General features: G+C 50.8%; 1 protein-coding gene across 3 annotated transcripts in view; it reads left to right on the top strand.

Annotated features, from left to right (window-relative positions):
• EPN2 (epsin 2) overlaps nt 1-16,651 on the top strand; it is an 83,182-nt gene that overhangs the window by 14,260 nt on the left and 52,271 nt on the right. Inside the window, exon 1 of one of the 3 annotated variants that reach the window (XM_049636890.1) lies at nt 14,109-15,199. The exons of the other annotated variants lie outside the window; for them this stretch is intronic. The gene's annotated coding sequence lies outside the window, so the exon portion shown is untranslated. Of the gene's footprint in view, nt 1-14,108; nt 15,200-16,651 lie in introns of those variants that run through there. 3 annotated transcript variants of the gene reach the window in all.

A 16,651-nucleotide genomic window follows, 5' to 3' on the forward strand; every position in this document is an offset into this window, starting at 1 on the left:
CAGCGTGAATCATCTTTGCCTTGGCCATCTGGAAGCTCAGCGCAAAGTCTATCATTTGGGCCCGCTCTAGTGCGGCCTGCCCTTGGGGTTCTAACCTTGCTTTTTGGCCCAGCCTTTTGTTTTGTTTTGTTTTCTTTTTTCCTTCTCTTTCCCTGTTGCTTGAGTTTCTTTGTTTGCTTGCTTTTCATTGTTACATGGGTTTCTCTAAGCCAGTGATTCTCAACTGGGCTCAATGTAGTTTGTCAGGATAACCTGGGGAGCTTCTTTTTTTTTAAATGCCGATGCTTGGGACACCTGGGTGGCTCCATCCGTTAAGCCTCTGACTTTGGCTCAGGTCATGATCTCACCGTCTGTGCGTTTGAGCCCGCATTGGGCCCTATGTTGACAGCTCAGAGCCTGGAGCCTGTTTCAGAGTCTGTGTCTCTTCTCTCTGCCCATCCCCTGCTCACTTGCTCTCTCTCTCTCTCTTTCTCTTTCTCTCAAAAATAAATAAATATTAAAAAAATTTTTTTAAATGCCGATGTTGGGTCCCCACCACCTTCTGTTTTAATTGTTCAGGGAAAGTGGCCTGAGCCTAAGTATTTTCCAAAGTTCCCCAGATATTTACCTGTGTGGCCAGGGTTGGGATCTGCTGTTTTAGGCCATTTCACATTCGTTTAGCAAACAAGACAGGGATAAACAGAAGAAAAGGATGGAGTCTGGGAGGACAGCTTACCCTAAAGTATGGTGGTTTAAGCTCAGAGGAGCCAAGTAAAAGGGATTATGTAGCTTCCAGTGGTTTTCCTGCCAGTGGAACCAGTGGGAAAGCTCTGAGGGGATCCTCTCTGTGGCCAGAACTGCAGAAGGCTTAACTCCTGGGACCAGGGTTGGGAGGTGGGGGGGGAGTGGCTGGGATTTTGCTCTGAATATCTCAAGCCTGCTTAGTGGTAGTACAGCTTTGTAACCAGGTCTTCTGGCCCATTCAGGACCCACGTCCCATACTTGGGACCTAGTTTGTGCTTTAATTCCATTTGTTATAAAAAGTAATCATAGAGAAGACCCAGTGTATAAAGAGAAAATTTAAAACATGGTCTTTGCAACTAATCCGATTCCTCCTGCACTTTGAAAAAGCACTGTCTAGGGGCGCCTGGGTGGCTCAGTCGGTTAAGCGTCCGACTTCAGCTCAGGTCACGATCTCACGGTCCGTGAGTTCGAGCCCCGCGTCGGGCTCTGGGCTGATGGCTCAGAGCCTGGAGCCTGCTTCTGATTCTGTGTCTCCCTCTCTCTCTGCCCCTCCCCTGTTCATGCTGTGTCTCTCTCTGTCTCAAAAATAAATAAAAATGTTAAAAAAAAATTTAAAAAAAAAAGAAAAAGCACTGTCTCTGCCTTTTTTTTTCTTTTTTAAAATTTACTTATTTTGGCGAGAGCACAAGCAGGGAAGGGGCAGAGAGAGGGGGACAGAGGATCTGAAGTGGGTTCTATGCGCACAGCAGTGAGCCCTATTCCAGACTCAAACTCATGAATCGTGAGATCATGACCTGAACCAAAGTCAAAAGCTCAACCAACTGAGCCACCCAGGTGCCCCTAGCACTTTCCCTGCTTTAAAGAGAAACAAGAAATTATGAAAGAAAAGACATTCTTTATTGATTAAAAAAACTATATTTTATTGGTAGAAGAAAATGGTAAATAGCACAAGAAACCACTGTAATCTGAATGCAAGGTGTTGGATAGATGTTAACATTTGAAGAAAGAGAAACAGATGATTATCGAAACAAAACCAAACCCATTATTTCTTCCTTCATCCCACCCCATCATTGTTTTTATTTACTTCTTTCACTTTTTAACAAAAATCTTGTTCACTCTTTTTCTCTTCTGATTATGTTTAAGTCCACTCTACCAAAATAGATTATCTGCAGTATGGTATTTCCAGGCTGATTTTCTTTTTGCGCTAAGTCTCGGAGAATGGTTAGGGTGCCCGTTTGAATGGTCATCAAAGAAAATTTGGAAAGTTCACCTAAGTAGGAAGAACCAAACTGGAACTTGACCTATGGCCTTGCCCCTGTAGTCACTGTTAATAGTTTGGTTTGTTTTCTCTAAGTTGTTTGTTCGTTTAGTACCCAGGGGTCCTTGTGTTCTGTGTGACCATTGCCAGGATGGTCCAGAGCTTTCCCTTGAACAGCCACAGTGGGAAGAGGGCAGTGCCTCCTGCAGTTTGTCCCCTCCTCCCTTGCTGGGGGTGGCTCCGGTCTTCAGCCTCCAGAGGCTCTGGGAGGGCACTCAGGAACTCTCTGCTTTGCGGGATTGCTAGGGGCTTATTAACCAGTTGGATGTGGGTGAGGGAGGGGGGACCCTGACTGTGGAAGCTGTTGGTACTGGTGCGGAGATGGGAAGTGTAGAGGAGGAACTGGTCGAGGGGGAGGAGGGCTTCAGGGCCGGACCATGGAGCCAAAGACTGACAGAGGCTTCCAGAGAGGGGCAGGCTGGCCCCTTGGGCAAAGTTACCTACTGGTCCCTGGGCCTCAGTTTCCCCCTCGATGGTATAAATGAGAGAGTGGGACTAAGCGATACCCAGGTCCGTCCTGACTCCCAAATGCTTTCTTCCATCCTCAGTAAGAGCGGCAGTCGGGCTGGCCGTTGTTTTTGTCTTCTGAATGTGTCTTTTCCCTTTGGTGAGCTGCTGATGAGGTGTCGGTGATGTGGGTGTCGGCATGTTCTTACCGCAGTTTATTGCCTCTTCTCAGAAGTCCCCGTCGGAGGAGGAAACAGGCCAGTTCCTTAGGAAATGTGTGTGCCTGGGGCTCAGCAGCTCACTTCTGATCCAACCCGGAGAGCTGGTCCAGGTTGTAGGTCAACTGGCTCGCTTCAGGGGCACCCATGACATGTCATTTCCTTCTGGGGCCCTCAGCATTGCTGCCGCACGGGGACAGGCAGAGGGGTCATTTGTGGGTCCCTGTGAGTGGGTGTCCCACGCCGGGGACAGGTCCCCGCTTCTCTGTCCGGCGGTGTCAGGCACGCCTGGCTGGTTACTGAGCCAACCCCAGCGACAAGCTGTTAGCTTTCCCACAAGACTGCACATCCCGGGAGGAGAGCAGACCCTGACGGGTGCCGCGTTCCGCCCAGGGCCTGGTGGTGGCGGATGGCTTAGCACAGACTTGTCACTTTGAGGTTTTCATTTGTGTGCTCCATCACACTACCAGCTGGTGGATATTTAAGAAGTCTTTTTGACAGAAATTTAAAAGCTATTATGGAGGCTGCCCCCCCCCCCCCGCCCCAGTTTAGAAGAAGGAAATCCATTTAAAACTTAGAAAGGGGAAACAATGTTGTCTTCTTTAAGAGAAAAAAAAAAACCCTCATTCTGTAACGTACCGGCTTCTGAATCGAGACTCAGAAATGAGATTAAAAAAACAAACAAACTGCCCTGTGATCTGTGCTGACAACACTGAGACTGCTTGGGATTCTCTCTCCTGCCCCCCCCCACCCCCGCCCCCCCCCCCCCCCCCCCCCCCCAGCCTTGCCCCCCCCTGCTCATGCTTGCTCGCTCACTCTCTCAAACAAAAAAAAATTAAAAAAAAAAAAAAAAAAACTGTCCTGTGAGGCTCATGGAAATCGAATTTGGAATTGGTCAGCCTAAAGTTTGTCTCCTTTCAGTAGGTAATGTGGAAATACGGTTTTGCTGTTGTTGTTGAATATGAGCACAGTACCTCGTTGACTTGGCATGTTGTGAGCACTGAGTCACTTCAGAGGGAAATTTCCAGACAAGGATCACATCCCTTTGAGGGCCAACAGCCTGTCCTTCTCACTTGGCACTTCTTTTCGCCCTCTTCACACTTGCCCTGTTCCCCCCCGGCTGGCCGCTGGCTGGGTGGTGAGGAGGGCTGCCTTCCTTGGAAAGGCCCAGGCTACCTGCTGGGAGCTTGGGTCTCTGATGGGTCTTGAGGAGGCTGAGACTCCCCTCCCCCCGGAACGGAACGCCTGGAGGAAGAGTCCGTGTTCTCTGTTGCTGGCATCCAGGGCCCATCCCTGTTTGGCCTGCGCCCTCTCTTCTGGCCTCCTTCTCACTGCTGTCCCCTCCCCACTGGCCCGGCTGGGGCCTGAGCCCGTCATTTTGCTTGGAATGCACTCTGCCTGCCGCTCAGCCACCTTGACCTTCTCCTTGCCCGCTCCACCGCTGGCCCGTACCCCTTGGGCTTCCATAGTAGGGTGTCGGCTGTCTGTGCTTCCCTGCTTCCCATGGGCTGTGTCGTGTGAGCTCTTTGCAGACAGGGTTTGCGTCTGACTCACCTGCGTCCCCCAGCACTCTGCTGCCACCTGACCGGGGGGGGGGGGGCAGGTGTTGACGACAAACTTGCTACACAAGTGGGGGCTCGTAGCCTCTTGTTCCTCCCTTCCTTGCCCCTGCCCCTCGTGGTCAGAGAGGCACCTGCTCAGGGCCATGCAGGGGTGGGGTGGGGGTGAGGGGTAGGAGGTGAGAGTAGCAGGGTGGCAGGGTGGGTGGGGGTGCGTGGACCTGTGGGCAGCACGGGAGAGTGCAGGTTGGAACGGGGTATGGACAGCTGGGAAAGGCCACCACAGGCCATTTGCGGCCTTCCAGGTGTGACACCTGAGGAGCCTCGTCGACACGGATGCAGACTGCCTTCTCCTGAATAGAGAGCCCCTTTTAGCAGTTAGGATATCCTTCTAGTGTTTCTTTACTCAAATAAAGCACACACAAATTTATATCCTTATTTCTCCCTTTTTATTAGAGAGAAGAGCACACTACGCATAATCATTCTACACCTTGCTTTACACTACCACTGTAGCCTAGAGAGTTTTCTATTTTCATACTTGGAGAATCGTCACTCTCTTTCAGCTATTTGATATTGTGAAGTTGTTCCTTTGTTTGTTTTCTTTTAAATCCCATCCCCTAAACAAAGGCATTCGGGTTGTTTCCAGCATACCTCGCCTGCATCCAGTAGTCTTATCTGTGTGCAGGGGGCCCTGAGGGTAGCGTCCTCCAGGGACACCGCTGGGTCAGAGGGCAAACACATTTGCAATGTGGGTAGATTTTGCGAAATTGTCCTCGGCAGGGGTTGTTCCAATTTGTACTTCCATCCAGCAGGTATGAGTGCCTGGATCCCCACAGCCTTGCCGAGAGAAGGCAGAGTCAGATGTTTGGATTTTTGCCAACCTGACAGGTGTAAAAGGCATCTCAGTGTAACCTTCAGTTTGCATTTTTCTGAAGTGTGAGCCGATCGTGTCATATGTTTAAGGACTACTTATTTATTTAAGAATATTTATTTATTGTTGGGAGAGTGCGTGTGGGGGGGTGGTAAGGAAAGGCGGGCAGAGGATCCAAAGTGGGCTCTGTGCTGACAGCAGTGAGCCACTGTGGGGCTTGAACGCATGAAACATGAGATCATGACTTGAGCTGAAGTCGGATGCTCAACTGACTAAGCTACCCAGGTGCCCCGGGACCATTTATATTTTTGGGTGGACGTTTCTTTTCTCATTTTTTTCCTTGGGTTATTGGTTGTTTATTTCTCAATCGCTGTGAGCTCTTTATGTTTTGGGGAGTTTAGTTCCTTAAGTTAGGAGTTGTAAAAATTTCTCAGGCTAGGAATTGTTTCGATCTAGCCAGATTCTTTAAGTACCTCCCTCCCACCCCCATCTCCTGTATTTAAAGATTCAGACTGTGGCCTTGGGACAGAGTCTGGTCTCTATTGGGACAGAACCACAGCCTTGGCTTCCTTCCAGGATTTCAAATTAATTGACCACAGACACGTTTTGAGTCTGCATGGGGGTGGGCTACGTGGTGTTGTGAAAACAACCAGCCCCTCATGTTTCCGTGGCCCGACACAGCAGAGACTTCTCTCTCTCCTCGTGCTGTGTGTCCAGTGTGTGCGGTCATCGTCGTCATTCACGGGCCCAGGCTGATGGAGGCACCTTTTTTTGTTGGTGGTGGTGGTTATTAATGGCTTTATCGATTCACAATTTGTGTCCCACGCATTAAAGTTCACTTGTTTGAAATACACAGTTCAGTACTTTTTAGTATATTTACAGTTGTGCAACAATCAGCATAATCTTAACATTTCATCACTCCCCCAAACACCTCATACTCATACCCGTTAAGCAGTCCCCCCACGCCACCCCCAACCCCAGCCTTCCTTTACCTTCTGGTAACTGTCAGTCTACTTTCTGTCCTCTGGATTTGCCTGTTCTGGACATATAAACGGAGTTATGTATACAGTAGATAGCCTTTTGTGCCTGGCTCCTTTCTTTAAGCATGCGGTTCTTTTCTTTTTCTTTATTATTTTTTAATAACAAAATATATATGTTTTCAGGAATAGAATTGTGATTCATCACTTACATACAACACCCAGTGCTCATCCCAACCAGCATCCTCCTTAATGCCCCTCACGCCACTAGCCCTTCCCCCACCCAACACCCCGCCAGCAACCCTCCGTTTGTTGTCTGTATTTGAGAGTCTCTTATGATTGCTCTCCCTCTGTTTTTATATCATTTTTGCTTCCATCCCCTTATGTTCATCTGTTTTAATTTTTTTTTTCAACGTTTTTTATTTATTTTTGGGACAGAGAGAAACAGAGCATGAACGGGGGAGGGGCAGAGAGAGAGGGAGACACAGAATCGGAAACAGGCTCCAGGCTCCGAGCCATCAGCCCAGAGCCTGACGCGGGGCTCGAACTCACGGACCGCGAGATCGTGACCTGGCTGAAGTCGGACGCTTAACTGACTGCGCCACCCAGGCGCCCCTGTTCATCTGTTTTATATCTTATTCCACATATGAGTGAAGTCATATGATATTTGTCTTTCTCTGACTAATTTTGCTTAGCATAATACACTCTAGTTCCATCCACATTGTTGCAAATGGCAGGATTTCATTCTTTTTGATTGCCGAGTAATACTCCATTCTATATATATATACCATGTCTTCTTTATCCAATCATCCATCAGTGGACATTTGGGCTCTTTCCATACTTTGGCTCTTCTCGATAGCGCTGCTATAAACATCGGGGTGCCCGTGTCCCTTAGAATCAGCATTTTTGTATCCTTTGGATAAATACCTAGCAGTGCAATTGCTGGGTCGTAGGGTAGTTCTATTTTTAATCTTTTGAGGAACCTCCATCCTGTTTTCCAGAGCGGCTGCACCAGCTTGCATTCCCACCAGCAGCGCAAAAGAGATCCTCTCTCTCCGCATCCTCGCCAACGTCTGTTGTTGCCCGAGTTGTTAATGTCAGCCATGCTGACAGGTGTGAGGTGATATCTCAGTGTGGTTTTGATTTGTATTTCCCTGATGATGAGTGATGTTGAGCATTTTTTCACGTGTCTGTTAGCCATCTGGATGTCTTCTTTGGAAAAGTGTCTATTCATGTCTTCTGCCCATATCTTCGCTGGCTTATTTGTTTTTTGGGTGTTGAGTTTGGTAAGTTCTTTATAGATTTTGGATACTAAGCCTTTATCTGGTATGTCACTTGCAAATATCTTCTCCCATTCCATCAGTTGCCTTTTAGTTTTGCTGATTGTTTCCTTTGCTGTGCAGAAGCTTTTTATCTTGATGAGGTCCCAGGAGTTCATTTTTGCTTTTGCTTCCCTTGCCTCTGGAGACATGTCAAGTAAGAAGTTGCCGTGGCCAGGGTCAAAGAGGTTGTTGTCTGCTTTCTCCTCTGGGATTTTGTTGCCTTCCTGTCTTACGTTTAGGTCTCTCATCCATTTTGAGTTTATTTTTGTGTATGATGTAAGAAAGTGGTCCAGGTTCATTCTTCTGCACGTCGCTGTCCAGTTTTCCCAACATCATTTGCTGAAGAGACTCTTTGTTCCATTGAATATTCTTTCCTGCTTTGTCAAAGATTAGTTGCTCGTACGTCTGTGGGTCCATTTCTGGATTTTTGTTTGTTTGTTTGTTTGTTTCCATGATCTATGTGTCTGTTTTTGTGCCAGTACCATACTGTCTTGATGATTACAGCTTTGTGATAAGCTTGAAATCCAGGATTGTGATGCCTCCAGCTTTGGTTTTCTTTCTCAGGATTGCTTTGGCAATTTGGGGTCTTTTCTGGTTCCATACACATTTTAGGATTGTCTGTTCTAGCTCTGTGAAGAATGCTGGTGTTGTTTGAATAGGGATTGCTCTTTCAGCGTATTTTCAAAGTTCATCACGTTGTAGCGTATATCTGTACTTCATTCCTTTTTAAGGCTGAATAACACTCCGTTTTGCACCACATTTTATTTACCCGGTCATCTGTTGATGGGCAAAGCTGTTTTCACCTTTTGGCTATTGTAAGCAATGCTGCTGTTAACACGGGTGCACAAATTTGCGTGTGGACGTATTTTCCGGTCTCGGGTAGATAGGCAAGCTCTGTGTTGACCCAGGCCGCCACCATCACCACCACCTTGGGAAGGGAGTTTAGAGAATTACACCCTGGCTTTTAAAGTGTTTGACGGAAAAACGACACATTTCACTTCTAGCAGATTTTATTGGCCGGGGGCCGTGACTGACCTGGGAACGTGCAGTTCCCAGAAGGACGTGAACTGGGAGTACTTGGTGAATGTAACTAATTTCTACAGAGAAGAGAAACGGGCCTTCGTGGGACCCAGGAGAGCGAGTCCGTGTGGACAGGCCAGTCTGGGAAGCGTTCAGTAGTAAGGTGGGGAGTCCCCGGGTAGAAACTACCTGGAACTGAATAAATGGGGCAGCCTTGAAAGCCCGTCGGTGAGAAGACCTCGGATCTTTCAAGCGGCAGCTTTAGAAGTGGGCGATGGTATCGGAGAGGAGCAAGGCAGTATCGTGCAAGTAACCTTGAATTGGCCGAGGTTTGGGACCGGGCTCGTCCAAGTTTTCACGGCAGGTGTTGTGGCTCCGTGCAGGGGACGCAGACCTCACCCCACTCATGCGCGGTGTCACCCACCCCTTGCTTCTTACCTGTAAAATGCCTCCCTTGCAGAATTCTGGCACACAGTAGGCACTGAGTAAGGTACAGCCGTCACCCTGATGCATTTGGCTCGCTGCAGCCAAGCCTGCGGTCACCAAGCGGCCATCCCCAGGCCTCTGGTTCATGTTTTCCTTGCGAAGCATACATGTGCTGAAGCACTGTCCTCTTCTGGGGGCCTGGTTATCCCCTGGGTGGCCGAAAGAGGAGGAGGTCGGTGGTATTGACGTGGCCGATGAATATTCCAAGGCGAGTAAACAGTTCTTCCTCAGCCTCTGGCGCAACAGATTTCTCAACTCGAGTGTTTTCTGAGCCCCGGAGAAACTGGGCAGATCTGTGTGCACACTCAGTCCTACACCCTTGTATTATTTTTCTAAACAAAGCAGGACAATGGCAATGTAAACATTGTTTGAACAAAGGCATTTGGCTAATGGAGATAAAACCAAGAGGAAAATAACAATTTTAATTTCTTTTTGGCTTTCGTGTTTTGACATTTGCCAGCATACTTTAATCTTTTAAGAATTAAAAAAATTACACGGTTTGCAGACTGCTGTTTGTTTCTGCTTGTTAAATTTAGTGTGAAATTGCCTCAGAAATCCCCCCCCCCCCATGTCAGCTTGGTTTTGTTTCCCTTTTTCGGGTGGGGGTGGGGGGGGGGGGGGGAGGGGCCAGTGGCCTGCAAAGCGTGTGGGCGAGCATGGAAACTGGTAGAAGCAAAAGCTTTCACCTCCGTTCTCACAGCTTGTGCGCGTCCATTGTCTTGTGGTGCCTGGCAGGCCGCCGCGTCCATTTTCCAGATGAGAAAACAGAGGTTCAGGGACGTGCCTGAACAGTGGGGGGTGGGGGGGGGAGGAGAGGCAGCCATCTTTCCACTCTGTCGGGCTGTCATTTCTAACCCCCCACAAACAGTACCGAGAGGTCGCGTTTTACATTCTGTCAGAGCATCTGGAGGTTTGGTTGGGGCGCGGAGAGGAGCTCAGAGACGTTGGGGGGGGAGCGTGGGAGCAGGTGGGGCCGGACTTGGGGCCTGTGGAGTCATTCATTCCCGCGGCAGATGTGTGCCAGGCGCCGTGCCAGGCCCTGTGAGGCGGGCGGCAGTGTGGAGACAGTCGGGGCCTCTGTCCCCCCGAGAGCTGCAGTCCAGAGGTCGTGGGAGGAAGGAGGGAGAGCGGAGGGAGAGCCGGAAGCCCAGGCAGGCAGCAGGTGGCGGATCCTCCAGCAGAAGGGGAGGGAATTGGGGGTGATTTGGATTCGGTTTTATCCTGAAACCGGGGAGGAGGTAGTCGCCCCGGAGGTGCGGGCCATGGTGCCACAGGTCTGGGAAGTGGCCTCCCCCGCGAGGATGTCTGAGCCACTCATTGGTGTCATGAGAAGGCATGCTGCTCACGGCACCCACGGGCAGGCTTCTTGCCTCGTCCTCTGGACTCTTCTCTGTCCCGGTTCGTTAGCATCACTCCCTGGCCTCTCCCCTCGCCTGCGCCGGATGGTTCTCCGGGGTCTCCGGCCCCCTTCCTGGCACTTCTTGGACTTGGCCCGGTGACTGCTAGCCTCCGTCCCTGTTCTCCCCCGGTCGTCTCACCGCTCCCCCCAGAGGAACGTGTGGACCCTGGTGCCCCTCCCCAGCCCTCCGTGCCCGCTGCCACTTGGCCTTTTTCGCCCTTCGCTCCCGCTTTGCCGTCACCTCCAGCTACGTTTGTTTGAAGGAAAACCACGGATTCGGCCTCTTTCCTTCTCCTGAAACCTGCACACTCTTCCCACCTCTGTGTTCTGTGAAGGGCGCCTCTGTCCTCCTGGCTACCGCCACTCCACCTGTCACACCCCGCGCTGACCTTCGGCTGTCGGGGGTTCGTTCTGCTCTGTGTTTATGTCTGAGGCCTCCCGCCTTTCTGCTCCCCTGCTGCCCCCGCATTCGGGCCTCAGTTCTTCTCATCGCCCCTCGTGTGGGTTCTGAGTGGCCTTCCTGTCTTCCTCGTCCTCCCTCCTCCCCACCCTGGCCCTCTCACCCTGTGCTGCTTGGTCAGGATTCCAGAAATACTGTTGGGACAGCGTCATTGCCCTGCTCCCAAACAAAACAAAAACCAGGCTCTGTAGCTTTGCTCCAGCAGTATTTCCTAAAATAATTTTGAGTGGTACGCAGTCGAATGTTGAATTGCAGTAGTTCTTTATCTTAAAAATGCCCTGGTACTTTGGCAGTTGAAAAAGTTCAACGCTGAGTTACCACATGAGCTGGCGAGTCCAGTCTTCGGTGCAGACCCAGGAGAGCTGAAGGCGTAGTCCGTGCAGACACTCGTACGCAAATGTTCACAGCGGCACTAGTCACCGGCCAAAATAAGGGGGAAACAACCCAGCTGTCCTCCAACGAAGTCGGTAGATAGAGGTAGTATCTCCATACAGTGGAAAATTCCTCAGCCCTAAAAAGGAACGAAGTCCTGATTTATACTGCACCGTGGATCAGTGTTTAAGATGTGTTAGGTAAAAGAAAGGAGACACGAAAGGCCAGAGGTTGGGTGATTCTGTTCATATGATACGTCTGGGAAAGGCAAATCCAGCAAGACGGAACGTGGACAGGGGCGGGGGTGGGGAGCGGGAAGGGGCTCGGGTGGGGACTAACAGATGCACGGCCCCTTCTTGGGATGACCCTAGCACAGGCACTGTGGATATACTAAACGGGAAGTGTGATTTGTACACCGAAAAATGGTGAATTTTATGCTCTATGAATTCTGTCTCAAAAACAAAACAAACAGGGGCGCCTGGGGGGCTCCGTCGGTGAAGCATCCGACTTCGGCTCATGTCATGATCTCACGGTTCGTGGGTTCGAGCCCCGCGTCGGGCTGTGTGCTGACAGCCTGGAGCCCGCTTCGGATTCTGTGTCTCCCCCTCTCTCTGCCCCTCCCCTGCTCACGCTCTCTCTCTGTCTCAAAAATAAATAAAAACATTAAAAAAATAAAAAAACAACAAACAGGCCCCCCACTTCCCAAATGTCACAGCAGTGATGCCTGATTTCGTGTATGTGGTTACTTAGAGTGGGTATTTGAATTTAAAAGGAAATGGATTTAAAGAAACGTAGTAAGCGAACAATAGTACCACTTAGAGGAACAACTAAATGAGGCCGTTCCTAAGGCAGCACCTGGCACATAGCAAGCGTTCTGTAAGTGTCAGCCACTAGCATTATCATTTTTGGGAGGAAATGGCAAAATCTTGCAAGTGAGTAACCACGCAAGTCCAGATTTCGTAGTGTGCTGAGTGGGGCCCCGGCAGCACAGCCTCTCCCCGCCGGCCCCCTGGAGACCCCACTCCCACACCCCTCGCTGTCTCTGCGCTCTGCCTGAACGAACACTTGCCCGTGCCCCTCGTTCTTCAACAGCATTGCCTCAGATGCACTTGGCATCCCACAGCCTGTCCTGATCTTCCTGTGAGCTGCCCCGGGGCCCGCAGCTTGTAATCTGCTCTGTTGTCCCCCAGCCGAGACCGGAAGCCACGTCTTGTGCCTCCCTAAACCCTCGTGCCTGTTGGAGCCGTTCTTTTCACACTGAGCGAGTGAAGAGTAATTGTTGAACCTGGTATCGACTAAACCATTAATACGTCTGCTCTGTAATGATACGACGATGTCATTAAAGGACAGCAAAAGCGTTCTCAAAATCTGTGGAGAGCTTTTGCACACCCTGTAAATGAGCAGTTCTACCGTTAGGAACGTACTTGGAAACACCCTGCCCCTGTGTCCTGGGAGCCGTGCCTGCACGGACCGGAATTATTCACGATGGCAAAAGTTTGGAAATAGTTTAAGTGTCCATTGGCAGGAGAGTGTGTATAAAGTGTTACATGCGAACATAAGGCAGGCGGGCCACAGCTAGCCTTATGGCGCGACGTGGATTCGCCTCAGGAACATAGATGGTATGAAATGACAGAAGCGACTCGTGGAAGACCACACATTATTTGGTTTTACGGCACTGGCGGTAAAATAATTTTCTGCTTTAAACAGCAAGGGACGGGGCTCCGGGGTGGCTCCGTCGGTTAAGCATCTGACTTTGGCTGAGGTCACGATCTCGCATTCGTGGGGCCCAGCTCTGCATCGGGCTCTGTGCTGACAGCTCAGAGCCTGGAGCCTGCTTCAGATTCTGTGTGTCCCTCTCTCTCTCTGCCCCTCCCCTCTTCTCTCTCTCTCAAATAAACATTAAAAAAAAAAAAGAATCAAGGTACTGAAGAATCCAGAACCGGAGCTGTTTGCCTGGGGCAGAGGAAGTAGGGAGGGGAAGGACCCCCTGGGGTGGGCACTGTGGTCGTGCCCTAGGCCTTGAGAGCGTGGGGGATCACAGGGGTCCCTTTTGTTTGTGCCTCACATGTGGTTTGCACTTAATTCTTTTATGTGCATCCAATAACACATAATAAAAACTTAAGCAAACAGAGGAACAGCAAGAAGACGTTAGGGCCAGCTCCCGTCTTTTCTGGGGCAGAGACTCTGACATTTAAGAGTTAGAAGGAACATTTCCTCCTGACATATCCAGTCGGTATTGCAGAGTAAATAAAGCACTGGGACCGTCTCCAGCAGAAGAGGAAGGAGGGAAATAATATTTTTATTCTGTACCAAAAAAGAAGGTTTACCTTTCAACATGGAGACCCAGTTTTTTCTGAGTGGAATTTCAGATGACCACAGCTATTTGAAAGGAATAATACAAGGGGGCGCCTGGGTGGCTCAGTAGGTTAAGCGTCTGACTTCGGCTCAGGTAATGACCTCACGGTTTGTGAGTTCGAGCCCCACCTTGGGCTCTCTGCCGTCAGCACGGAGTCCTTTTAGGATTCTCTGTCTTCCTCTCTCTCTCAAGTAAACAAACATTAAAAAAAAAAAAAAAAAAAAAAAGGAAGAAAGAAAGGAATAATGCAGACTTCTTGATGTAACTGAATTAGCAGAAGATCTGGTTATAGCCAAAGAGACATCATTTCTTAAGGATGTGAGTTCTGAAGAACACATTTAAAAAAATTGTTTTGGAGTCTGGTATTTCAGACTTCTGCCCTGATTGATTTCATTGTATTGCCAGTCTGTAGAACCTTACACACTTCAAGGGGAAGCTTTCTTTGAAGCACATCTTTAAAACCTTTTTCCTTTGTGGGCTATGCTGGTAGGAGCTGGGAATGCCAGGGTCTGATCCTGGTACAGCATTAAATTGCCCTGGGCCTTGGGGCGCCTGGGTGGCTCAGTCGGTTAAGCGTCAGCTCAGGTCATGATCTCGCGGTCCGTGAGTTCGAGCCCCGCGTCAGGCTCTGGGCTGATGGCTCAGAGCCTGGAGCCTGCTTCCGATTCTGTGTCTCCCTCTCTCTCTGGCCCTCCCCCGTTCATGCTCTGTCTCTCTCTGTCTCAAAAATAAATAAACGTTAAAAAAAATAAATAAATAAATTGCTCTGGGCCTTGGTGTCTGCACGTAGGTGAGTCCTCAGGCCCTTCTGGCTCCAGCATCTTTGCCCCTGCTCACGTGGCTTGGTGAGCTGGCTGGGGACGGGACCTCCATCCGGTGGCCAGCTGAACAGGGGTAGGAAAAGAGTTTCTCCCCCACCATTTTCTGGCCTCTCAAACACAGAGGCAAGAGGCGCCTTTCCAGGCTGCAGCGTCAGCAGGGACAAATTCATTGTTCTCGTGACTTTGAGCCCTGGATGGGACTGAAGCCAGAAGGAATATATACGAAGTACAGAATAGGACCAGAGGCCAGAGGTCTGGGATCAAATCCTGGTCCTAACCCCTGCTGGCAGTGCGGCCTGGGCTGGTTCCTGAACCTCTCTGTGCCTTAGCTTCCTCCTCTGTAAAAGGAGGGTAATAATAATAGCTCCTGCTAGGACTGTTAATGGAGATTTAATAAGGAAACGCGTGTGTTCTCAGAACATGCCTGGCATATAGTTGGGGCTCAATTAGTATTTGCTAGTTTCTATTAAAGAGCGTCTTCTCTTTCTCCTGCTGTTCTAAGGCTATTCTATCACAGTTACTAGTAACAAAGAATTAGCACACGGAGACCTTTCTTGGAAATGCCAGCCACAGAGAAAAGCCGGAGCCGGTGACCCTGTTTACCAGGTTGCCGTGTGGTCAGGAAATGGGCGCTTGTGGACCAACAGACTGGTAGACGATATCCACCCAGCACGGTTTTCACGGAGAAGCTCCCGTGGGCTTTTGTCTCCTGCTTTGGAAGTTCTTTTTGAGTCGCCCTCGGGGACGTGCCGAGTAACATCCTTACCGACGTCCTCCCCTTGGTGGTGCCGGGAAGAGGACGCAGATATTTGGACACCTGTTGTTTGCCAGTGTCTCTCCAGGCACCTCGGTAAGAAATCCCCGTGTTAGCCCTCACATGCGGCCTGACGCTGGCCGGCTTTGCTCCCGAGCCTAGGCTGTCGGGGGCATCGAGTGGTCTCTGCTCTGCGACTCGGACGCCGCCCCGTGGGGTCCGGGCCCTGGCGAGTCTCTCCACTCCTGTGGTGGCGCTCGTGAAGCCGGGGGCCTGGCAGTCCTGTCCTCGGGCAGTTCATCCCTGGGCAGTCAGTACGGCAGCCGCTTAACTCCCGTGATGGTGAGCTGAGCGGAAAGGGAGACGGCGTTAACGCTGCTGGTCTCTAGATAGACGGGACTGTGAGAACTTTAAACACGGTCTTACTTGCCGCCCCTGTGTTCGCTCAGCACTCACTGCGCGCCGGGCTCTGCTCTTGGCCCAGAGGAGACGGCGGTGAACACAGGCAGGACGTGCTCTCACAGAGGTCAGGGGCGGGAGGGTGGGGGGTGGAGGGGGCACAGGGGAGAAACAGGTTCACAAGCGAGAAAACGCCGTGCAGAGCGGGGCTTTGCTGAGCATCCGAGGTGGTGACGTGGCAGGGTGACTGGTGGGTCTGAGGAGGCGATACTTAAACTGGGATAAAAATGAACCAGAAAGGCCATCCAAGTGACAGTCGTGGGAAGAACGGCAGGCAGACGAGGCAACAGGTGGGTAGAGGGGCTGGGGCCTGTTTGTGGCACATGGGCTTCTCTGAAGTGACAGTGAGCAGACTGTCCCAGTAATAGGACAGTGATTGGAGAAGAGGGTGCAGCACATGGTGACACAGAAAGAGTTAACCTTCGAGTCCTGTCCTTCCTCGGGGTAGCCCCGGGCCCTGATTTCGGAGAATCCGGCCTATCCTTTCTTTCCGATTGCCCGTTTGCCGAGGTGAGCCTGTCCTCTGGTCTCTGGGGCCCTGGCTCGACCACCCCCCTCCGGCCCGCTGCCTGGGGTGGGGGATGGGGACCCAGGCCCAGCCTTGAGGGTCAGCGGACATCAGCCATCACTCCCTGACAGTCCACGGAAGTCACTCCCCAGCCGCCCACGGAAATTGGCCTCGTTCCTTCACAGCCTCTGCGAGGGGAGTCCCGACTCCTGGAACTCCTGCTTTAAGGGCAGAGAGAGGTGAGCAAACCAGTTGTTCTCCTCCTGGCTTTGGGTTTGCTCTTACAAGTGTGGAAATACGTGTTCCTTTCCTGCAGGGTTCCTCTTGGCAAGCATCTCGAGCTCCGTTTGAGAAAAGCGTTAGCTCTCTGCTGTGCCCGAAACCAGGTCTGTGGGGTCCTGGCCCAGGGGGCCCATAGTTCACCCTCACGCCGCTCCCGCTCTCTCGCTGGCTCCTCGGGAGACGGTGACAGCCCGGGACTTAGTGCCATCACAGCGGCCAGCCAGGGCTAAATTAAGCACAAAATCATGGGAATTCTAAATTTTCCCATGCAGCTCTGCATTTTTTTCAGATGTCTCAAG

This window comes from Panthera uncia, chromosome E1 (assembly GCF_023721935.1).
Source record: "Panthera uncia isolate 11264 chromosome E1, Puncia_PCG_1.0, whole genome shotgun sequence".
Classification (NCBI taxonomy): domain Eukaryota; kingdom Metazoa; phylum Chordata; class Mammalia; order Carnivora; family Felidae; genus Panthera; species Panthera uncia.